Source organism: Canis lupus, chromosome 2, assembly GCF_048164855.1.
Source record: "Canis lupus baileyi chromosome 2, mCanLup2.hap1, whole genome shotgun sequence".
Classification (NCBI taxonomy): Eukaryota; Metazoa; Chordata; class Mammalia; order Carnivora; family Canidae; genus Canis; species Canis lupus.
Genome location: NC_132839.1, coordinates 30,898,799 through 30,922,196, shown reverse-complemented (window position 1 = coordinate 30,922,196; position 23,398 = coordinate 30,898,799). Strand labels below are relative to the sequence as shown.

General features: G+C 48.1%; 1 long non-coding RNA gene and 1 other non-coding gene across 3 annotated transcripts; both read left to right on the top strand.

Annotated features, from left to right (window-relative positions):
* Nucleotides 1–5,303: 5,303 nt before the first annotated feature.
* LOC140614965 (uncharacterized) lies at nt 5,304–18,693 on the top strand. Of its 2 annotated transcripts, none has more exons than XR_012015660.1 (3): nt 5,304–5,441; nt 5,763–5,950; nt 17,774–18,693. It is a non-coding gene; the product is annotated as an uncharacterized lncRNA (long non-coding RNA). The 2 variants fall into 2 exon arrangements; XR_012015665.1 differs by lacking the exon at nt 17,774–18,693 and adding an exon at nt 9,252–9,658.
* LOC140623757 (U6 spliceosomal RNA) lies at nt 18,569–18,673 on the top strand. Its single transcript, XR_012023299.1, has one exon. It is a non-coding gene; the product is annotated as a U6 spliceosomal RNA (small nuclear RNA).
* Nucleotides 18,694–23,398: the final 4,705 nt, after the last annotated feature.

Below are 23,398 nucleotides of genomic sequence, written 5' to 3'. Positions count from 1 at the left end.
AACTTTAAATCATTCTCTCTTTGTCCCTCCCTCCCATCAGGCTTTTCAACCCCGGGAGCCATTTTCTGGGTGAGCAGAGGAATCTGTGGAATGTTCATTTGTTTCTATTATTTGCCACAAGCAATCTCTGTTTTTTTAACTTGAATATCTAACATCCCCCTCTCAAAACCAGGACGCAGTATAAACCCTTCACACTACTTGCAATAGCCAAAAACTGGAAACACAAATGCCCATTAAAAAAGAGGATGGAGAGGGGAACCTGAGTGGCTCTACAGTTAAGGGTCTGCCTTCGGCTCAGGTCGTGATCCCAGATCGTGATCCCAGAGTCCGGGATCTGTCCGCATCGGGCTCCCTGTGAGGAGCCTGCTTCTCCCTCTGCCTGTGTCTCTGCCTCCCTCTCTGTGTCTCTCATGAATAAATTAATAAAATCTTAAAAAAAAAAAAAAAGGGATGGATAACATGACTGGTAGGATAACCAAAGTGGCATAAGGCAGGGACAGGGAGGAAAGTTCAAACCACCAGCAACCACGTAGTAAGTCTCTCTGGCTGAATGAGCAGAAGCCAGAGAACATGATTCCACTCATATCAAATTCAAAAGTTAAAAAAGAGAGAAAATGAATCAATCCTTCTAGAAGTTAGAACAACTGTTACCTGATGAGGACCAACAAGTGGAAGGGATGTTAGGGGACCTTCTGGTGTCCTAGTAACACTCTGCTTCGTGATCCGGGCTCTGCTTATATGGGTATATTCACTTTGTAAAACTTCATAAAGTAGCATGCTTATATCCACTTTTTGTAGGGATGTAATACTTCAATTTTACATACATTTAAAAAATTAAATGTGCATATACATTTTTTTAAAGATTGTACTTATTTATTCATGAGAGACACAGAGAGGCAGGCACAGGCAGAGGGAGAAGCAGGCTCCACGCAGGGAGCCCGACTTCGGACTCGATCCCAGGCCTCCAGGATCACGCCCTGGGCCCAAGGTGACACTAAACCGCTGAGCCACCCAGGCTGCCCTAAATATGTGTATACATTTTAAAGCTGAGAATCTATTCTCAACTTTAAATCTCTTCTCAGTGGAGGGGAAGAAAGATCATTACATCACTTAGAATATAAAAGCTTCTCAAAGTTCAGAAACACACACAAAGGGAAAGGGAGAAATCTTGATAACTATATAGAAAAAAAAGGATTTCCTTGGTAGAGTAAGAGTTTAATTTTGGGGAAAAACAAACCCCTCAACCCTCGGGGGATGGGAAGGAAGCAAGCTTGAAGAGGAAAAGGAATTAGCAGTAAAGTATGACTCACCCCAGAAGAGGAACAATCCCGCGGGCAAGGTCCTTTGTCATTTGGACTCTGAACAAAAATTGGTGAAATTACTCTGAGGTGCAGGCAGGAGAGAGGGCGTGCCCGGGAGCACTACTGACTCAGACTGGCTCCTGGCCTGTGGTAAATTAACACTTAGATCCACATAAACTCCCCCTTCCCTTTTGAAACTAGTTCATATACCATCAGGCATGTGATGTGACTTGACGTGGGGTCTGGGACCGAACCGTCGAGAAAGAATTCTTGAAACGTTTTGGGTGCAAAACAGATGGTTTTATTAAAGCACGGAGACAGGACCCGTGGGCAGAAAGCTGCTTGGGGATGGTGAGGCGCGATTGATTATAGACTTTTAAGTTGGGAGGTGTAGAGACAAAGGAAGTTTCCAAAAGGATTATCCTGTGTTAAAGGACACTAACAGGATCCTGGAGGCCTGGCTATTGTCAGGCTAAGGTTGTTTCTCCCTATAGCAGGGCATTAACACTAAGACGGTGGGATTCCCGGAGGAATGCTCCTCTCTGCCTGTCTCAAGTGTTTGTCAATGGGCTGTAAGTTATAGGGAAATGGTCTTTGTCCTCCCAGCAGTATAGATACCGCATTCCCCTCCCTGTGACTATGGGGTTCTGACATCCTTCCATATTCCCAAAATTTGTCAGAATTAAAGCAGCAGGTCTTTGGCTGTAACATAAGGAAGCCTTTGAGGAACTTCTTAAAAATATAGACTTCTGGGCAGCGCAGGTGGCTCAGCGGTTTAGCGCTGCCTTCAGCCCGGGGTGTGATCCCGGAGACTCGGGATCCCTGTGTCGGGCTCCCTGCATGGAGCCTGCTTCTCCCTCTGCCTGTGTCTCTGCCTCTCTCTCTCTCTCTCTCTGTGTCTCATGAATAAATAAAATCTTTAAAAAATGATAAAATTAGGGCAGCCCAGGTGGCTCAGCGGTTTAGCACCACCTTCAGCCCAGGGGATGATCCTGGAGACCTGGGATGGAGTCCCACATAGGGCTCCCTGCGTGGAGCCTGCTTCTCCCTCTGCCTGTGCCTCTGCCCCCCTCTCTCTCTCTCCTCTCTGTGTTTCTCATGAATAAATAAATAAAATCTTAAAAAAAAATAAAATAAAAAATAAAAAATGATAAAATTTAAAAAATAAAATTCCATTAAGGAATAACATATAGAGAGACTTCTTTGAGCAATAACTCTGATTCAGTAGGTCACAGGTAGAGAGTCTTCATTTTAACCACCTCCCTCAACTGCTATAAGATTCTGGATTTTATCTTGGACATTGTGTGATGGTTAATTGTATGTGTCGACTTGCCTGGACCATAGGGCGCCAGATAGTTGCTTATTATTCTGGGTGTGTCTGTGAGGGTGTTTGTAGAAGTGTGACATTTGAATTCGTAGCCGGTGTAAAGCAGATTGGAATCCCCAATGTAGGTGCCCCCATCCAATCCACCGAAGGCCCAATACAAGGAAAAGGCTGGTTAAGGGGCGCTTGGGGGGCTCAGGGTGTGATCCCGGGGTCCCGGGTCAAGCCCCACAGGGAGCCTGCTTCTCCCTCTGCCTCTCTCTGTGTCTCTCATGAATAAGTAAATAAAATCTTAATTAAAAAAAAAAAAAAAAGGCAAGGAGAGCCAGAATTCACTCTATGACTGGTTGTGTCCCAGCCAGGACATCAGTCTTCCTTTCCTTTGGACTTGGACTTAGACTAGAACTTGCATGGCTGGCTTCCCTGGCTCTCAGGCCCTCACACTCACACTGGAACTGCCTGCTGCCTGCCGCTCCTGGGACTTCTCAGCCCCCACGATGGTGAGAGCCTATGCCTTATTTATGCCCTATTGGTTCTATTTCCCTGGAGAACCCAGACTAATACAGCTCTGAACTGAAAAGATTACGGATCTGTGATCCCCGGAAAATTCCTCAGTTAACCTGCCCGAAGTCAGCCTCCCTGTCTGCCCACAGTAGGCCGCAGCTGAAATCCCTTTCCGTTTTTTTAAATTTGTGCTTGGCATACATTATCTATTACTCCTAACAAATCCTATTAAGTAAATATATTATTATCCTCATATCAAGGACAAGGAAAGGAAAGCTTGGAGAATATCAAGGTGTAGCGCAGGAATTTATTTATTTATTTTAATTTTATTTAAATTCAATTTACCAACATATAGTATAACACCCAATGCTGGGATTTATCTTTTTTATTTATTTATTTATTTATTTATTTATTTATTTATTTATTTATTCATGAGAGACCCGGAGAGAGAGGCAGAGACACAGGCAGAGGGAGCAGCAGGCTCCATACAGGGAACCTGAAGTGGGACTGCTCCCAGGACCCCCCGGGGTCACGCCCTGAGCTGAGGCAGATGCTCAACTACTGAGCCCCCCAGGTGCCCCCACTGCTGGAATTTAAATCCAATGCCGTTGCCAATGCTTTTAGATTTTGGCAAGCAAAGAAGTGCCCTATTTAGCTTTGTTGTTAGTTAATGTCTGTTGCATAAACCAAAGAAGGACCCCTAGGCGTTTGGCCTGAAGGCTGCCACAGGGCAAGTGGATGGCCCGGAGAGCCCTGGGTGAGTGAGCTCCCCAGGGGAGGATCCTATCCAGGACGGAGTGACAGTATCCCCAACAACTCCGTGAGCCTGTAAATAAGGAAGCGCCAGGGCCTCCCAACAGTGTAGCTGGCAGGTGACTAATTGCCAGACTCCTGCTAATGACCTTGGCAGAAAACAAAGCCCGCTCCTCCGGGAGCCAGAGAGTCTGCAGCTCCGAAGCAGCGCCCCCCTTGGGCCCTCACTCCTGCTCACCGGGCCATTCCCCTCCCAGCTGGCGGCACACGATGCTGCTCTGCTCACTTTCTTTCCTGCCTTTTACATTTTTTATTACAGAAGTAGTGACACATTGATTTTATTAATGGCACAAAGTATACAAACAGTGAGCAAAATGTCAAAGGCTTCTTTCTTCCTCCGGCTCCCCAGCTCTTCCTTCCTCAGAGGTGACTGCAGCCATCGCCTGTCCCTTCCTGTCCATACATCCCATGCAGGGACACGTGTGCACCTGCAGCTTCTGCTTCTCAGAAGACATCTAATCACACTCCATGCCCGGCTCTGTGATCCGTACTTTTCATTCAGTGGGGTGGGATTCTCACTTGCGTATTTGTGAGATTATAAACTTGTGGGGTCCTCTAACGTGGTCATGTATCTGTATACATGTTGAAGCCTGTATTTTTATTTAACATTATTTTCTTTAATAATTTGTATCGCCTAATGACTGGTGCCTGGTGGCTCAGTCATTAGGAGTCTGTCTTCAGCTCAGGCCATGAGCCAGGGGTCCTGGGATCAAGCGCTGTGTGCGGCTCCCTGCCCAGTGAGGATCTGCTTCTCCCTCTCCCCTCTGCGCTCACGCTCTCTCTCTCTCTCTCTCTCTCTCTCTCTCTCTCTCGATAGCTCTCTTTCTCCCTCAAATAAATAAATAAAATATTTAAAAGAAATAATAAAATAATTTGTATTCCTTTTATACTTATTTATATACAAACTTTTTCCTTTATGTTTTGTTGACCCTTTAAGGTTATATAAACACCTAAGTTATATTAATTCTGCAATTAATTTCAGGGTCTTAAAGACAGTAGCACACATATTTTTCACAGGGCGTATAGTCTGGGCTGAGAACCATATCAGTTTCCTTCTTTTCAAATTCTGTGCGGTGATTCCTAACACGAAACCACTTTTTTTTTAATCACACAGACATCTAGGTGTCTCCCATAGGCCCGCGGTGGCCTCACAGACCCCTGCCCGCATTGCCTGCCCCCCTCCAGCGAGGGCCTTCCCTGGAGCCAAAGCTGCTGCCCGGCTTTATCAAAGAAAGCTTCAGAGCTGGCAGTTTCCAAGAATCTAGGAGGATTCTTGGTTACAAGCAGCAGAGACCTCCTTGGGCTAACTTCAGCAAAGAAGGAAAGTGCTGGCAGGTCATTCAGCAGCTCCCAGAAGGAATCGGAATGTTGGAGGGGGAGGGAAGAAGGAAAAAGGAACGTTGGAGAAGCAGTGCTGGGGAGAGAGCAGGAAACTGGGGAGGTGACAAGGTCCCACACCAGACCTGGCTGCTCCTGGCCATGGACACCACTGCCCTGGGGTAAGTTCCAGCTCTCCAGGCCTCTGTGTATCTCCCCCTTGAGGTCAAACCCCTGGGGAGAACATCTTTTTGGATGAGCCCGTGTCATGTACTGGTGCTCTGGTGGCCCAGGGAGAGGGGAGAGAAGTCTGTGGGCTACCCTGGCCTGTGGGTGGAGAGGTCCCCCCCTCCCCTCGTCCCTCAGGGGACCAGGGGAGTGCCAGGAGGGCCATTAGCCCCGAGGGTATTCACAGGCAAGGAAAGACCTCTTCTCCATCTTCTGCTTCCTCTAGATTTGCTTTTCCTTCCGTTATCTCTTTCTCTACCAACCTTTGCGTGTAGATACAAAATATTCCGTGGCATGGTGGGGAGCGGGGAATCGAAAATGCAGCAGGCCAAGCAACAGCCACTGAAGGACGTGTGATCCCAACCCCGGCACCGGTAAATGTGACCTCATGAGGAAAAGGAGTCTTCGCAGACGGGAGCAGATTAAGGATCTTGCCATGAAGACATTACCCTGGATTAGCCAGGTGAGCCCTAAATGCCAGCACTAGAGAGGCAAGGGGAGATTCGGTTCCCACAGAAGAGAAGGAGGGAGCGACCACAGAGACAGATGGCAGGGGTGACGGAGGCCCAGCTGCCGCCAGAAGCTGGAGGAGGCAAGGAAGGGATGGTCTCCGGCGCCTCCGGAGGGAGCGGCCCTGCCCATGCCCGCCTCCCAGGCCTGTACTGACTTCAGGCGCTGCCCTCCCGAACCCTGAGACAAGACAGGTCTGTCCGGTTTGTGGTGGCGAACTCATACAGAATATGAAGACAATATCAAAATATTCATACCTTTATTTTTTGAGATTTATTTATTTATTTTAGAGAAAGAGAGCGTGTGCCCACATGGGGAGCAGCGAGGGGCAGAGGGGGCGGGAGACAAAAACCCACGCAGACTCCCTGCTGAGTGCGGAGCCCCATTTGGCTGGATCCCAGGACCCTGAGATCATGACTTGAGCTGAAATCAGGAGTTGGATGCTTAACCAACTGAGCCACTCAGTGCCCCCCAAATATTCATATCTTTAAAACAAATATTCACATCGGTGGAACATGCAATTCTTGATCTTGGGGTGTGAGTTTGAGCCCCACGGCGGGTGTAGAGAGAACTTAGAATTTTTTTTCTTTAATTAAAAAAATGTTTTAGGTTGAAATAATAAAACAAAATGGGGGTGGGGGGTGAAGGAGGGAGGGAGAGAGAGTAAAGAAAAAGAACCGAAGCCAAGTAGTTGGTGAGCTAATGAAAGCAGTATTAGTCATCTATCGCACAAAGGAGTGAAAGGCAAAAAAAAATTAATCCTGAAAACCATTCTTCTTGGGAGAATAAATCTAGGGTTAGAACAGGGCAGCTTTAGTAACACAATACAAGCAAAAGTAATAATCTGTAAATCCATCTAGAGCAGATATGTTATCTCCTGACAAATGCAGCAGGAGGCCCTATAGGACGTTTGCGTTACTTTACTGCTGGCTGATTTTTGAAAGAGAGAGAGGGACGCCAGCGAACACACTGGATGACTCAGGGGACAAATCTGTTTTCAGATAATTGCTTCCTAATGTGCGGTGATGTGAGTCTTAGTCATTCCCATAGCACGTCCGTGTGTGGGGCCAACGAGCGAGCGGGACCAGAGCGCTCCACCCACCACAGTGGCTGGTGGCTGGTGGACAAGAGCTCCCCACGGAGCCCGCGGGGTCAAAGAATGCCACTGAGGGCCCCTGAGGCTAGGGCGGGCAGCAGTTCTAGACGCTGGCTTCCTGTCGCGTCCTGTCGCTGCTGTGCAGCAGGGCGCTGGGACACAGCCCACGCACATCTGGGGAGGAAGGCTGCCGGAGTGATGTCACTGGCAGCAAATCACAGCCCTGGCTTCCAGCCGCCAGCAGTGCGAGCCTGGTCCAAGCCAGGGCCGGAAGCCCAGGGCAGGTGGGGGGGGGGGGGTGTGCAGCTCAGGCCCTGCTCACAGGCGGGACAGAGGGACAGGCGTGTAGCTGAGATAACAAAGAATGATGAGAACAAAACACTCGGAAAGCATCAGACTGACATAGCAGCAGGGCTCAAAATGAATAGATAGGAATACACCTCTTTTTTTGTTGTTAAGATTTTATTTATTTATTCATGAGAGACACAGAGAGAGAGAGAGGCAGGGACACAGACAGAGGGAGAAGCAGGCTTCACGCTGGGAGCCTGATGCGGGACTTGATCCTTGAGTTAGTCCATGGTTCCTAGGATTTGAGGAAGATGGCTTTGGTCCTGAGCCTGATCTACTGTGGAACTTGGCTGTTTAATCAGTGAATAAATCACCTATGTGCACAGCTTTGTGTCCTAAAGGCGTTTTGCCGGTCAGCTGGGGACACTAGAGAGCCAGGAAGCACCATAAGCAATGCAATAGAAGCAAGCTGTGGCTGCTGGCTGCTAACACATTCATTCGTTCAGTTGTACTTCGTGAAGGCCTGCGTGCTGCTGAGCACTCTTCTGGACTCTGGGATACAGCAGTGAACAACAACCCACCCCAGATCCCGGCCCCCGAGAGCCGGCGTCCTCATGTATGCTTTGGTAAAGTCACACATACTTGAGTTACTGGAGACACCAAAGGGGGTGGGATCAGATTCATGAGCCTGGAGACTCAGGAAAGAGATGTAGCCCAGAGTTCAGAGAAGGGCAACCTCAGCGACTTAGGGATGCTTTGGGGAGCAGAGCCTTGAAGGGTGGTCAGACTTTGGAAGGCCTGAGAAGAATTGGAGAGAACTTTGGAGGGGGACAGGAAGATAGGAAACAAAGTGAGTGAGCCATGATGAGGGTGAGAGAAGAGAGAGGGCAGGCTGGAAAGGCAGGGCAAGTATGGCTTAGCGGTACTGGCTTACTGCAGGTGTAGACAATGAATGCAGTGTGGACAGTGAGCAGCCAAGCCACTCGAGGTCTGGAGTCACCTTGGCTAGTCCTGCCTGCAGCCTCAGGTCCTCCTAGTTACACTACCTCTTTCCCACTTCTCCCCCACCCCACCCCTACCCCCTGCCTCAATTTCTGCTTTCTGATTCATTTTCTTCATCCCCATCTGCCTCCTCCACCCCATCTCTTGATGGTTCCCTTCCTACCCCTGTTATTTTATTCTCTCACCACTATGCCTCATGAGTGAGAAAAATCAATAAAGTAAAAAATTATTCTGACCAAAGGGGTTCTTAGAGAATTACTACTTACAGAGAATTACCTTTGTGTTAATTCTCTCAAACCAGCCCAGATCTCCCAGGCCCCTGAGCTAGCCTTTGCGTGTGTTGTAATCAGAGCCTCAAACATAACCTCAGAAATACCTGCTCTTTCAAAACCCTAAGAGTATCTGCTAAGGCAACAGAAATGTGAACTTAATTGTTAACTCTGCAGAAAGAGGAATAGGAGAGAAAATGCATGGGAATTAGTAGACTTGTGTTTTTCAAGTTGTCTTAACAGTCTTACGTGTTTACAGTTCAGGCAAGTCTTATCTTGTATCATAATAATGGAGGATCTAGTAGGAAATACATATTTCCTCATGCTTAATTGATTCTTAACCCTAAAAGCAAACTTATTCACAAATACTCAGAAAATACAGAAAATAATTGAAGGAAATAAAAACCAACCATCATTCAGAGATGATCATGATAAATTAGTCTTTGCTGCATAAGCAACTTTACAACATCAAGAGCTTACAACCACATACATTTATTTCCTCTTTCCTGGGTCCACTGAGACTCTGAGTACCCGGAGGGGCTTGAGCTCTGGCTGAGTTGGGTTAGTTTTGCTCCCGCATGTTTGCTCATCTTCCTCAGTGACCAGCAGCTCTCGGGAGATACTGTTTTTGCCATGGAAGATCACAAGAATGCAAAAGGGTGAGCAGAAAAATATGACGCCTCTTAAGGCCTTCACTTGAAACTGGCATACTGCACTTCGCCTCACTGGCATGCTGCAAGCACCGCCCGCATTTCATTGGCCAAAGAAAGTCATCTGGCCGCGCCCAACGTCAGTGGGGCAGAGAACCCCGCATTATAAGCAGGAAGAATAAAGAATAATCCAATCTTGCCAAACCACTGTTCTCACGTCAGTATGCTTCCTTCCATTCTTTTACGCTGTACATGGTTAAATGATTTTGTAAAAATAATCTTGTATCTTTTTATATCTTTGCAATCATTGCCTTTTCCCTTGTCTTGTGCTCATCCACTTCTCATCTTCTCATTCCTGCCTGTCTTCTTTTTTTCTTTCTTTCAAGATTTTATTTATTTATTCAGGAGACACACAAAGAGAGAGGCAGAGACACAGGCAGAGGGAGAAGCAGGCTCCCTGCGGGGACCTAATGCAGAACTGGATCCCAGGACCCCGGGATCATGACCTGAGCCGAAGACAGAGGCTCAACCCCTGAGCCACCTAGGCGCCCCTCTTCTTCCTTTTTCCCATCTGCCTTCTTCCTCTGCCGCTTCCCTTCCCTGCTCTACACCCTTATGCTTTATTCTCCCTCTAGGTCCCATAATGTTTGTTTGTTTGTTTGTTTGTTTGTTTGTTTTAAAAAACCCTGTACCTTTAATTACTTCTCAGAGATCCTGCCCCCAGAGCTCCGGCCACTCTAAAATTTTGATTCCCACACCATTTCAAATTATTGAAAAATACAAATAAAATAATTGCAATAAGAGGGGATCCCTGGGTGGCGCAGCGGTTTAGCGCCTACCTTTGGCTCAGGGAGCGATCCTGGAGGCCCGGGATCGAGTCCCACATCGGGCTCCTGGTGCATGGAGCCTGCTTCTCCCTCTGCCTGTGTCTCTGCCTCTCTCTCTCTGTGTGACTATCGTAAATAAATAAAATTAAAAAAAAAGAAAGAAGAAAAAATAATTGCAATAAGAAATTCGGCATTTCCTGGGGCCCCAGCTGCTCCCTGATTGGAAGAATGTTTAGGGATGTCTGGGCAGTCTCTCAGGGTGGCAGGAGGCTCCTGGGGTGAGGCAAGAGCAAGATTCTTGGTCATAAAACCCCCACGTGGGGGATCCCTGGGTGGCTCAGCGGTTTAGCGCCTGCCTCTGGCCCAGGGCGTGATCTTGGAGTCCCGGGATCAAGTCCCACGTCGGGCTCCCTGCATGGAGCCTGCTTCTCTCTCTGCCTGTGTCTCTGCCTCTCTCTCTGTGTGTGTCCCTAATGAATAAACAAATAAAAATCTATTAAAATAAATAAATAAATAAAATAAAATAAAATAAAACCCCCATGTGATGCTCAAAGGGTGCTTTCTGAGGTCTGGCAGTGTTAAAGCAGATCCAGGGGGATGGCCTACCCTACGACTGCAACGGACCTGGAGCAAAGGAAGACATAACATGTCATAAAGACACCGGCCACATATTGAGCCCTTCCCTGAGTACCAGGCACCTACTGTTCCACTTTTGCAGTGACTCTAAAGGAGAGGGCTACCACGTCAGCTCACTCTGCAAGCACGGAGGCAGAGGTCACACCGCCTGCCCGCAGCAGCGGCAGCTGGACCACGGCGGACCCCCCCCCCCCCCAGCAGGGGTGCAGCAGGTGCAGGCCTTTCAGGCCGTGCAGCAGGTGCAGGCAGGCGCCAGGACAGCTCAGCTCCCTGGCAGTGCTCGGGCTGCTCCGCCGTGGTCGTGGTCGCTGCGGCCTCGCGTGCCTGTGTCCCCTGCCCTGCACCCTGCCCGTGCCTGTGTCCCCTGCCCTGCGCCCTGCCCGTGCCTGTGTCCCCTGCCCTGCGCCCTGCCCGGGCTGGGGGAGCATGCCCACGCAGGATCCTAAGTGAGGAGCCTACCCCTGCTCCCTAACCTCGGTTTGAGAAAACGACCCACCAAGTAGTGAACAACAAACAGGGGCACTTGGTGGCTCAGTGGTTGAGCCTCTGCCTTCAGCCCAGGGCGTGATCCTGGAGACCCAGGATCGAGTCCCACGTCGGGCTCCCTGCATGGAGCCTGCTTCTTCCTCTGCCTGTGTCTCTGCCTCTCTCTCTGTCTCTATCATGAATAAATAAAATCTTTAAACAAAAACTAAACAGCCTTGGGAGCCCATGAATTCACTCATATAACTGGAACAACCTAATTCCTCCATGTTTATTCTAGGCCTACTAGTTGCTCATGACCACGGCCTTCCAGGAACATGAACTGTCATTTAAGAGATAAGTTATATATGATAGAATTAGAAGAAATCAGCATGATATTTCATGAAGTTGATAAATCCCATCAGACGTGAGAAATCCTATTAAACTGAGATAATAACAGCTATCATTTATTGCTCATGATCTATGTGCTTCAGATGGGGTATCTCATGTTATCTTCCCCAGAGTCCCCAGAAAGAGGTTCTTTTTTTTTAAGTGTTTTTTTTTTTTTTTTAAAGATCAGATGCTCAGATACAAAGTAACTGCCTGCCAAGGCCAGGCAGCTAGTAAGCAGGAAAAGCCAGGTTGAACCAGGAAACTGAGGTGGCCCAGCTCCTACACACCACAGTCAAAACCTCGCGCGGGGCTTTGCTTGCCTCTCAAGGAAACCGATTCTCCGTCCTGTGCATCCTTGGGCAGGGGAAAGATGTGCATTGCTTAGAGTTATAAAGAAGGGCCTAATGAAGAAAATGATATTTGATAGACCTTGTGCCAATAAATCAGCCACCAGCTCATCTTCATTAACCACTGGGTAATAGTACTAGAACAATGTAAACAGACAGTAAGACAGTAAATGCTTTATTAAAAAATCTTTTCTTGGGATCCCTGGGTGGCGCAGCGGTTTGGCGCCTGCCTTTGGCCCAGGGCGCGATCCTGGAGACCCGGGATCGAATCCCACGTCGGGCTCCCGGTGCGTGGAGCCTGCTTCTCCCTCTGCCTGTGTCTCTGCCTCTCTCTCTTTCTCTCTCTGTGACTATCATAAATAAATAAAAATTAAAAAAAAAAATCTTTTCTTTTTTTAAGTTTTATTTATTTAAGTAAGTAATCTCTAACACCCAACGTGGGGCTTGAGATCAAGAGTTGCATGCTGCCCTGAGTCAGCCAGGTCCTCTGACAGTAAATGTTTTTTGAGCTGAAGTATTTTGCTTAACTAAGAGTTAGCTATTGAAGGGTAGGTGTGTGTGTGTGTGTGTGTGTGTGTGTGTGTGTCTGTGTAGAAATGAGGGGGTAGGGAATGCTGTTTGGAGAGCATTTAAATTTGCCAAGAATGAGCCCAGCCTGTCTTGGGGAAACTGTGACAAAGCCAGTCTGTTGAAAATGAAGAGTTCACTCAGTCATTCAGCAAACAGTTCTTGAGCACCTACAATGTGCCAGGCACTGTGTGAGGGGTTAGGAATACAGACATGAGTAAGATACAACCCAGCCTTCAAATGCTTCCCAGTCTTGGAGGAGGGGGTCGGGGGTGGGGTGGGGGTTGGCAGGGAGGGGAGAGACAGGGCAGGCGGAGACAAAGACGTGTGCCATATAGGCTAGACATGTGCCAAAAGGCTTAAGTAGGGTCTGGAGAAAGAGCTGAGGGTGCGTAGAGGGAGAACTGTTGGGGAATGTGAGAGAGAAGTTGAGCAAGGCTGGTCAGGCCTCACCAGGCAGTGAGAGGAAGAGGACAGGGGATGGGGTGAGCAGCGACAATGAGGAGATCCCTGGCAGAGGACAGCAGCTGGGTCATGTCAGTGACCAGGTGAAGCCTGGCCACACTCGTCGGTTGCACAGGCACTCTCGGGCCAGGACCAGGTGCCTTCAGAAATGAGCCTTCTGTAGGACTAACAAGGCAGCTGTTTTCTGTGTTTTCAGGCAACTTCCAGGAAACGCTTATGGCATGCATCTTTCTTTTAACCCCCAGGGACCTTGTCATAGAACAGAATAGGAAAAGTGGTCATGCTCTCACTCTTTCCGCATAAAGCTTCCTTCAAGGTCAGAATTCACTCTATAAGTCTTCACGGAGTACCTCCCACGTGCCAGACTGTGTCTGAGGTGCTGAGGACACAGCTGTGAATAAAATCCCTGACTTCATGAAGCTCCCATTCAAATGGGGGCTGCAGACACAGCCAAGGAATAAAAAAGAGACAGACAAAATGCCAGGGGGTGAGATGTGAGGGAAAGAAAGCAGGGAACGGCGGAGGAGGCTGGGGAGGGCGACTCTGTGTGGGATGCTCTGATGGAGTGACATGGAGCCAGCATGTGAAGAGGGAGGGGTGAGCCGGTGTCTGGGGGCAGAAGAAACTGTCTGAGGTGGGACAGTGCTCAGTGTGTTTTAGAGCCAGCCAGGGGCCAGCGCCACTGGAGTAGACGAAGCAAGGGAAAGGGGAACCGGAGGGGCCAGGGCTAGCTCCTGTAGGGAGCTTTGGCTTTCCTCCCACCTGAGGTGGGACCGTAGGACAGTAGGAGCAGACACGTGCCAGGTCCAGGGTACCGCGTACAATGCCTTGGGGACAGAATATGGGAGACTGGGCCAGCCGGGGAAACCAGTAGGAGACCACTGCAACCGCCCAGGAAACGACGATGGTAGCTGGGCCCAGGGTGGTAGCAAACAGACATTGGGAGATGATCTTATTCCAGAGATATTTTGAAATCTGAAAGAATTTGCTGATGGATTAGATGTGAGAGAGAATGACTGGTCGAGGATGAGTCAGACAGATTCCGAGGACTTGGGCCAGACTAACTGGGAAAACTGCCATGTATTAAGACAGGGGGACTTCTTGAGGCTGGAATTCAAAAAATGTGATTTGGGACATATATAATTTGAGGTGGCTATTAGGATACATGAGCCCTGAGTTCAAGGGAGAGGCCAGAGCTGGGGACAGTAGTTATTAAAGTCAGAACAGGCAATTAAAACCATGGGACTGGGTGAGGTCACCCAGGCAGTGGGAGCAGGCAGGGTACGGTCCTCAGGGCAGGGAGGGAGAGGGGAACCAGGAGAGAGTGGTACCTTGGAAGTCAGCTGCTGCCAAGAGGGGAACTAAGCTAAGGAGTATGGCTAACCCTTGGACTTGGCAATGTAGACCAATGGGGACCTTGACAGAAAGGTGGGGAGGGAAGCCTGGTGTTCCCATCAGGGTTCAAGGGAAAATATGGGAAGAGAGGATGAGAAGATGAAGAGTGGACATCTCTTTTAAGGACTTCTGTGTAATGTGCAGTTAAAAATGGAATTGGAGGGGGGCGCCTGGTGACTCAGTGTGACTCTTGATCTCAGGGTTGTAAGTTCAAGCCCCACGTTGGGTATAGAGGTTACTTAGATAACTAGATAGATGATTGATAAATAGATTGATCTATCAATAGATAGATAGGTAAATACTTTAAAAGTGAAAGAGAAGGAAGATATAATTTCACAATGTTAGGCACTAGAAATGAACCAGCTGAGAGGAAAAAATTATTCATGCAGAGAAGAGAAGCAGGGACCCTGGAGGATGTGTCTCTGTTGTTGAGAGGGGAGGAGAACCAGTGCACATGTGCAGGGTTGGCCTGGGGGGTGGGGGGCAGCTCACCGGTTGTCAGCAGACGGCGGTCGGAGGCCATCGTGGGTGGATCTGTTGATGGAACAAGAGAATGTTTTCTTCTTACTGCTAATCTTAGCCGTCTGCTGTTTGTATGTAGTTTGTATGGTGCTGTTTTCACCAATTCTAAGGTGCAACTTTTTCATATTCTAAGACCTATGAAATTGGAATAAATATTTTTTTTTTATTTTTTTTATTTACGATAATCACAGAGAGAGAGAGAGAGAGGCAGAGACACAGGCAGAGGGAGAAGCAGGCTCCATGCACCGGGAGCCTGATGTGGGATTCCATCCTGGGTCTCCAGGATCGCGCCCTGGGCCAAAGGCAGGCGCCAAACCACTGCGCCACCCAGGGATCCCTGGAATAAATATTTTTAAAAAAGATTTTATTTATTTATTCATGAGAGACCCACAGAGAGAGGCAGAGACACAGGCAGAGGGAGAAGCAGGCTCCACGCAGGGAGCCAGATGCGGGACTCGATCCTGGGATCCCGGGGATCACGTCCTGAGCCAAAGGCAGATGCTCAACCACTGAGCCACCCAGGCGTCCCATAAATCTTACTTTTTAAAAAAGATTTTACTGGGATACCTGGGTGGCTCAGTGGTTCAGCACCTGCCTTCCACCCAGGGCACGGTCCCGTAGTCCCAGGATCGAGTCCCACATCGGGCTCCCTGCATGGAGCCTGCTTCTCCCTCTGCCTCTGTCTCTGCCTCTCTTTCTGTGTCTTTCATGAATAAATAAATAAAATCTTTAAAAACAAATAAAAATAAAAAAGATTTTACTTATTTATTTGAGAGAGAGAACAGGAGCACAAGTTGGGGAGAAGGATAGGGGCAGATGGGGATGGAGAAGCAGATGCCCCATTGAGCAGCAAGCCTGACTTGGAGCTCAATCCCAGGACCCCCAAGATTATGATCTGAGCGGGAAAGCTTAACCTTAACAGCTGAGCCATGAGGCACTCGTGAAATAAATCTTAAATCAATGGGCCAGGGATCCCTGGGTGGCGCAGCGGTTTGGTGCCTGCCTTTGGCCCAGGGCGCGATCCTGGAGACCCGGGATCGAATCCCACGTCGGGCTCCCGGTGCATGGAGCCTGCTTCTCCCTCTGCCTGTGTCTCTGCCTCTCTCTCTCTCTCTCTCTCTGTGACTATCATAAATAAATAAAAATTTATTTAAAAAAAATCAATGGGCCATTTAGTTGTTAGTATTTACACTCAACTCTTGAACAATGTGAAGGTTAGGGGGGAAAGACACCCATCCCTCACATAATCAAAAATCCTTGTATAACTTCTAGATCCCCCCCAAAACTTAACTATTAATAGCCTTATGCTGACTAGAAGTCTTACAAATAACATAAACAGTTGAGTAACATATATTTTGTATGTCCTATGTATTACATATTATATTTTTACAGTAAAGTAAGCAAAAGAAAATGAGAAAATACATTTACAGTGCTATGCTTTATCTAAAAAAAAAAAAAGATTATCAAAAAATGTATGTCTAAGTGGACTCACACAGTTCAAACCTGTGTTGTTCAAGGGTCAACTGTATTCTTTCTCAGCACTGCATACAATAGAGAAGAATTTATATCAGAGGCAACTCAGATTCAGGGGACGATGGTTGTCACTTTCCCTTGGGCCTAACTAGACTTGTCTTTTGGGGAGGGCCCTGATCCAAGCAGCGCCCTACAAATACTGTTCACCTTGTGAGCCAAAGGGGAGATGTCAACATTTTCAGTAAGAAACTCTGGGCTAGAGCTACCTCTCTGGTACAGATGTGGACCGCCCAAACTTCTGAAGAAGGGTGCAGGTGCCTGGAGAGTGGGGGGGAGGCTGGTCCTCTGCCCACACGCTACACACCTGTCTGGGCTGCAGACGGTTCTTCCTCAGAGGAATAGGAGAGACCAGGGACGAGGCAGCCAAGTCTCGGCCCACATCTGAACCCGGGCAGTGAGGCCTGACTCAGAGACCAAGTGGTTCCTTCAGTCAGATAAGATCTTGGCCTCAACATCCTGTGCGGTGAAGACAAGGAGAAGTCCAAGGGTCTGAGAACAGGGAACTGTGTCACCGCATAGCTCTTGGGGATCCTTCAGCTTTACCGACCGCTAGCAGGGGGGCTTTTACTTTTTGGGTGAGTACAGCTGGAGCCCCAGTCCCCCTTTTCTGTAGCTGAGGTGTAGGAATGGTTTGGGAGGTTGTCTCTGTCCTCCCAAACCATTGAGGGCTTAGCATACATTGTGGCAGCTGATCACTGTGTGTGCCGTGCAAGCGCACCCAGACGGGCCCCTGCTCTCTGACCTTATGTTGAGTCAGGGAGATGTAGTAATAAAGTAATCATATATGTGTTTATTTATTTATTTTAATATTTTATTTATTTATTCATGAGAGACACAGAGAGAGGTAGTGACACAGGCAGAGGGAGAAGCAGGCTCCATGAAGGGAGTCCGACGACTGGATCCCGGGACTCCAGGATTGCGCCCTGGGCCAAAGGCAGGCGCCAAACCGCTGAGCCACCCAGGGAACCCCCGCTTGCATTTCTAAAGTGACTCTCATTTCAGAATTAACTGGGCCCGATGGGCGAAGGGGATATACATAACAGGGCTGTAGGGCTGGCAGGACAAAGCTGGGATTATCTGTGCTTTAGAGTCCTCGCTCTTGGGACGCCTGGATGGCTCAGCAATTGAGCGTCTGCCTTCAGCTCAGGACGTGACCCTGGGGTCCCGGGATCAAATCCCGCATCAGGCTCCCTGCCTGGAGCCTGCTTCTCCCTCTGCCTGTGTCACTGCCTCTCTCTGTGTCTCATGAATAAATAAATAAAATCTTTAAAATAAAATAAAATAGAGTCCATGCTTTTCCACTCTATCGTTCTCCCTTTCAAAGGAGGAAGATAAGACAGCCTCAGATGCAGTGACCTCAAGAATCAAGACCTGAATCCCTGGACACACCTGCTTGCCGTCATTGGGCTCCAAAGCCAAAAATTGGCCTGACTTTTTTTTTCCCCTAAGAAATAAACACCAAATTTCTTCCTAGAGTACAAAAATTCAAGGAAGCTTCTGATAACGCAGGCACATAGTGGTACAAGGAACACAGCCACTGTAAGATTAGGACTTTGGCGTCTGTGTCTGAATGTGCTACTGAAACAGGTTATTTCTAACACAAGGGCAATGTTGGGGCCAGGCGGGAAGGGAAACTCCTCAAGATGGCAGATACGCCAAATGGCTGAGGTTCCTGTCACCACCTCCACTTGGGACGACAGCTTGGGCAGACCCTTACACCTCTCCTTTGGACTTCCCCAACCGAACCCAATGCCCTTCAAACCCCAGAGGAGGAAGTCACCTTTGACTGGTCGAATTGCAATCCTTCCTATGCATAGTGAGGGTCACTCTGGTTGGATTGCAATCCTTCCTTCGCATATGAGCCAACCAATAGAAACCGTTCTGCCTTACAACGTTATGTAAACCCCAGACCACCTTGTCTTGGCGCGACTTCCCCGACTCACTCTCTTTCCCCCGTGAGTCGTGGAACCTCGCCCGAGGGTGCCTGCAATAAAATCTGTTCTTGGACCCTCGCTTGCCTTGGCAGTCTCATTTCCTCTAGTTACTAAAAAACTTAACAGGCAATACTAGCCTCTATTTCGTAAGAAATAGTGAAAGTGAGTTAATAACTCAACATATTGTGCTCACTTGGGCAGCATGTATACCAAAAATTTGAACAATGCAAAGATTAGCATGCCCCCTGTGCTAAGAAGACATGCAAATTTGTGAAGTGTTCCATATATAAAAAAATAAAAATAACAAAACTAATTTGACATGTAACCCATTATTATTATTACAATTTTTTTTTTTCTTTGCAAAATCACTACACTTTCTATATTGGATCAGTAATAGAGGGAGCCGAGACTTTGGCGAGTTTTGTAAATAAAATAGATTTTGGCTTCAGCTGGGATAGAAAAAGATTGGATCCCTTGTAGAGCCTGGTGGGAGAGGTGCCAGGGTTCAAGAAATCAGGGGCCTCTTGGGCTCGAGGGCTGGGGGCTGGGGGCTGGGGTCCGGGGGCTGGGGGCTGGGGGTCGGAGGCTGGGCGTTCTGCACCAAGGCCTTCGCCTTCAAATGCTAACGAAGGTCACAGATGGGAATCAGCAGGCCCCACTACTTCCCTCAGCGGCCCATCCCCGCGGCCCACCCGCGGCCTCCTGAGGTTTCCCAGACCCTCCCTCCTCCACGTTTCCAGATCTGTGCTTAAACCGCTGTGGCTCTTGTCTCTGGTTCTGTGTGGCCCTTGGTCATCTTCCACTTCGAATCCGAAGATGCTCTCCTCGCTGCCTTTCACGGGCACCTGTCATTTCCTAATTTGGGGGGGTGGTGATGCAGGCACATGGCGGCTTCTAGCATCCCCCACCAAGCCCAAAGCACCTCTGCGGTGCTCCCAGGGGTGAGGCCTTCTAGTTCTTTGAACACAACGGTCTTGTAAGGTAGGTAGTATTGTCCCCATGGGGACCGAAGACCCAGGGTGAACGACAAGTGACAGAGCCAAGATTTAACCCAGGCCAGGGGGACTCCCTGACCAAGACCATTCCTCCTGACTACACAACACTTTAAAGGTAGGAGAGACACGTCTGTTTTTTAGATCTTATTTTTAAGTAATAGCTACACCCAACATGGGGCTGACCTTCCAACCTGAGATCAAGAGTCCTGTGCTCTACCGCCTGAACCAGCCAGGAGCCCCTATAGGCAGGAGACATTTCTGATTGAAGGACTGATAGGGCAATTGGGTCAGGATGAGAGCGGGCTCCATGGAGGTCCTAAGAGACAGAGTTACTTGACAGAGACCTCAAATCCAGCCTGTTTCAGGGCCACAGCTTCTCTCCCAAGGCCTTGGTGGGACTTGTTCCCTGACACTAACAATCAATAGCTTTCAGGACCCCAGGGTGAGAGCACACTCGGGGCCCGCGAGAGCACACTCGGGGCCCGGGGCGAGAGCACACGTTGGCCTTCAGTTCCTGCTCTGACAGGCCTGACCACTGTCAAGTGCTTCTTTGCACTTGACACGTGCAGAATTACTTTGCGGTGGATTGTTAGGAAGCAGCTGGCGTGCCCTCTCTCCCCGGGAATGGTGTGCCGTCTCCAGCACGTTGGTCAAGTCCTGCTGGGCTGCGGAGGGAAGACCTAGTTGACTAGGGAGTAGGGATCATTCACCTGAGATCCGCTCTCACACCATCCACCGAGGTCAGTGCAGCCACAGGAATCATCCCCTGCATGTGCGTGTGCAGAGTGCTCTCATGGTCTCCTGAGGACCCTTACGCACCTTTTCTTCTTTCCTTGTCACAATCAACCTGTGGGATGTGCAGCTAGGGTAGGATGTGGGGTCCTATCCTGTCACAGGGAAGGAACCTGCAGTGGAGGCGGAGGCGGGCACTGCGGGCTCCGAGGCCCACCCACCCGCGGCGCCACGAAGGGGGACCCACGGCTACTCGGGCACATGGGTCTGGATTTCACACTCAAGTTATGCTGTGCAACTCTAGTTCCCCAGCTCGCAGTTTCTTCCCACCTCTGGGAAAAATCTTTTCCCTAGTCTGCAGCTTGAGTATGTGAATACTGACGGAAGGGCAGGATTAGCAAAGATCTTTAAAAATCCTGACAGCCAGGGCCCCTGGCCAGCTCAGGCCCTAGGGCAGGGGACTCAGGTCTGGAGCTCGGGACTCTAAGCTCCACGTTGGGTGGAAGGCTTATGTAGAAACAAACTAACACCAGACATCATACGCTGTGGATGGAACTATAACTTAGTGCTCTGTCTCTGAAAGACAGTTTGATAATGATCATTAAAAGCTTCTCAAATGGGGCAGCTCAGGGAGCGGAGGGGGGTGGGCAGCGGTTTGGGGCCTGCCTTTGGCCCGGGGCGCGATCCTGGAGACCCGGGATCGAATCCCACGTCGGGCTCCCTGCGTGGAGCCTGCTTCTCCCTCTGCCGGTGTCTCTGCCTCTCTCTTATGTCTTTCATGAATGAATAAGTAAAATCTTTTTTAAAATTTTATTTAGTTATTCATGATAGTCACACAGAGAGAGACAGAGAAGCAGAGACATAGGCAGAGGGAGAAGCAGGCTCCATGCACCGGGAGCCCGACGTGGGATTCGATCCCGGGTCTCCAGGATCGCGCCCCGGGCCAAAGGCAGGCCCCAAACCACTGCGCCACCCAGGGATCCCAATAAATAAAATCTTTAAAAAACTTAAAAAAAAAAAAATAAGAGAGGCCTTTGTCAAGGTATTGTATCTGTGTTACCTAAAACATAATAAACACCTGAAATAATCTGGATATTCAGCAGGTCCAATAAATTAATATCCACAAGAAGATGAAATATTCCGCAGTGATCTTAAATGGAACTATGGGAGAATATTTAACAGTTTGAGGAAAGTTCACTGCTGTTGAGTGAGGAAAACCAAGTAACAAAATTTCAATCTGACTTTTAAAAAGCAGCTTGAAGTACAAAGCTCTGAGTAGTTATCTCTGAACCCTTCCTCCGTCTTCCCCTTCCCTGCCTTCTTTTTGTATTTTCCAGTCTTTTTCTCGGTAAACTTAATAAGCATGTGTGGCATTTGTGATCAGAAAACAAAAACCTGTGTGGAGGTTCCTCAAACAGTTAAAAATAGACCTGCCCTACGACCCAGCAATTGCACTGTTGGGGATTTACCCCAAAGATACAAATGCAATGAAACGCCGGGACACCTGCACCCCGATGTTTATAGCAGCAATGGCCACGATAGCCAAACTGTGGAAGGAGCCTCGGTGTCCATTGAAAGATGAATGGATAAAGAAGATGTGGTTTATGTATACAATGGAATATTACTCAGCTATTAGAAATGACAAATACCCGCCATTTGCTTCAACGTGGATGGAACTGGAGGGTATTATGCTGAGTGAAGTAAGTCAATCGGAGAAGGACAAACATTATATGTTCTCATTCATTTGGGGAATATAAATAATAGTGAAAGGGAATATAAGGGAAGGGAGAAGAAATGTGTGGGAAATATCAGAAAGGGAGACAGAACGTAAAGACTGCTAACTCTGGGAAACGAACTAGGGGTGGTGGAAGGGGAGAAGGGCGGGGGGTGGGAGTGAATGTGTGACGGGCACTGGGGGTTATTCTGTATGTTAGTAAATTGAACACCAATAAAAAATAAATTAAAAAAAAAGAAAATCAACTTATAACAATAAAAAATAAATAAATAAATAAAAATAATAAAATAAAAAGAAAACAAAAACCTTTCTTTTTTTAGATGAGACCGTAAGAATGAACCTCTTCGGAATCACTGCAAGTGGTGAATGGAGCTTGCAGCCGAGACCAGAAGCAGAGAAGAGGAAACAACTAAGTCTATGAGCTGCTACATCAGAAAATAACTTTCATTTTTTTATTATTTTTTCATATTCTTGTACTAAGAGGTCTTTTTTCTTTTCTTTTCTTTTCTTTTCTTTTCTTTTCTTTTCTTTTCTTTTCTTTTCTTTTCTTTTTTTCTTTTCTTTTCTTTTTTTTGCCACTTACCTAAAGAGGTTATTGAGATGGATTTTATAAGAAAAGTCAGCAATTAAGCTTCTTTGAAATTGGGCTGGTGCTTTCACCTCTCGTGGTTAGACTAGGTGAGCCCTGACGTCCTCCTGACACTGAGAGCCTCTGAAGAGGAGCAGGGTGGCAACGTCTGCCTTTGGCACCACCCTCCTGTCCCACAGTAAGCCGGGCCCCTCTTGCCCTGCATGGGGCCCTGTCCCAGAAGGCCTTGCTCCCCATCTCAAGCCCATCTGTCTGAGGTGTTTACTTTGATTTATAAATTAGAGATAGAGGGGTCCTTAGAAGCCCCTGCTATGAGAAAGAGGAGGCTGACCTATGCTTCTCATCGCTCCATACTCCTCTGTGTATCTCAGCTTGTCAGCAGTGGAGCACAGGAGTCTGGATGGTACCCAAAGACTGGGATGGTAATGGAGGTCGTTTAGCTACCCAAAGGTGCTTGGGACCCACAGAAATAATTTCAAATGATAATTTCAAGCATTGTGACCAACTACTGTCTAGGCTTATGATCCTTGTGTGTGTTTGTATGTGTGTTTTGACTTTTTAGATTTTTGTTTGTTTCCGCCATTGAAACAATTGGGGAAATTTTTTAAGGACAGGAGATATGAAGAATGTCAAACTGGATTAGAAGTGTGATCGGATGATGCATCACTGAAAGGAGTGTGATGTCATGGGAAATATAGCCACAATCTCACTGTTCTGAAAAGATAATGCTGTGGGGAGCAGAACTGGCACCCTGTACCTCATAAAGAGTCAGGTGATAGCATCTGTACCTGTGATTACTTAATGAAATAAGCACGTGATGAGGTGATGGGGGTGATGGGGCGAGGCATGGAGGATAGTCATTTTATGACACATGGTGTTTAAAAAGATGGGAACAGTTGATTGGAAGGGCTGAGTGCTCACTTGGGCAGCACTTGTAGTAGGAGTTAATTCCTCTTCTCTTCCC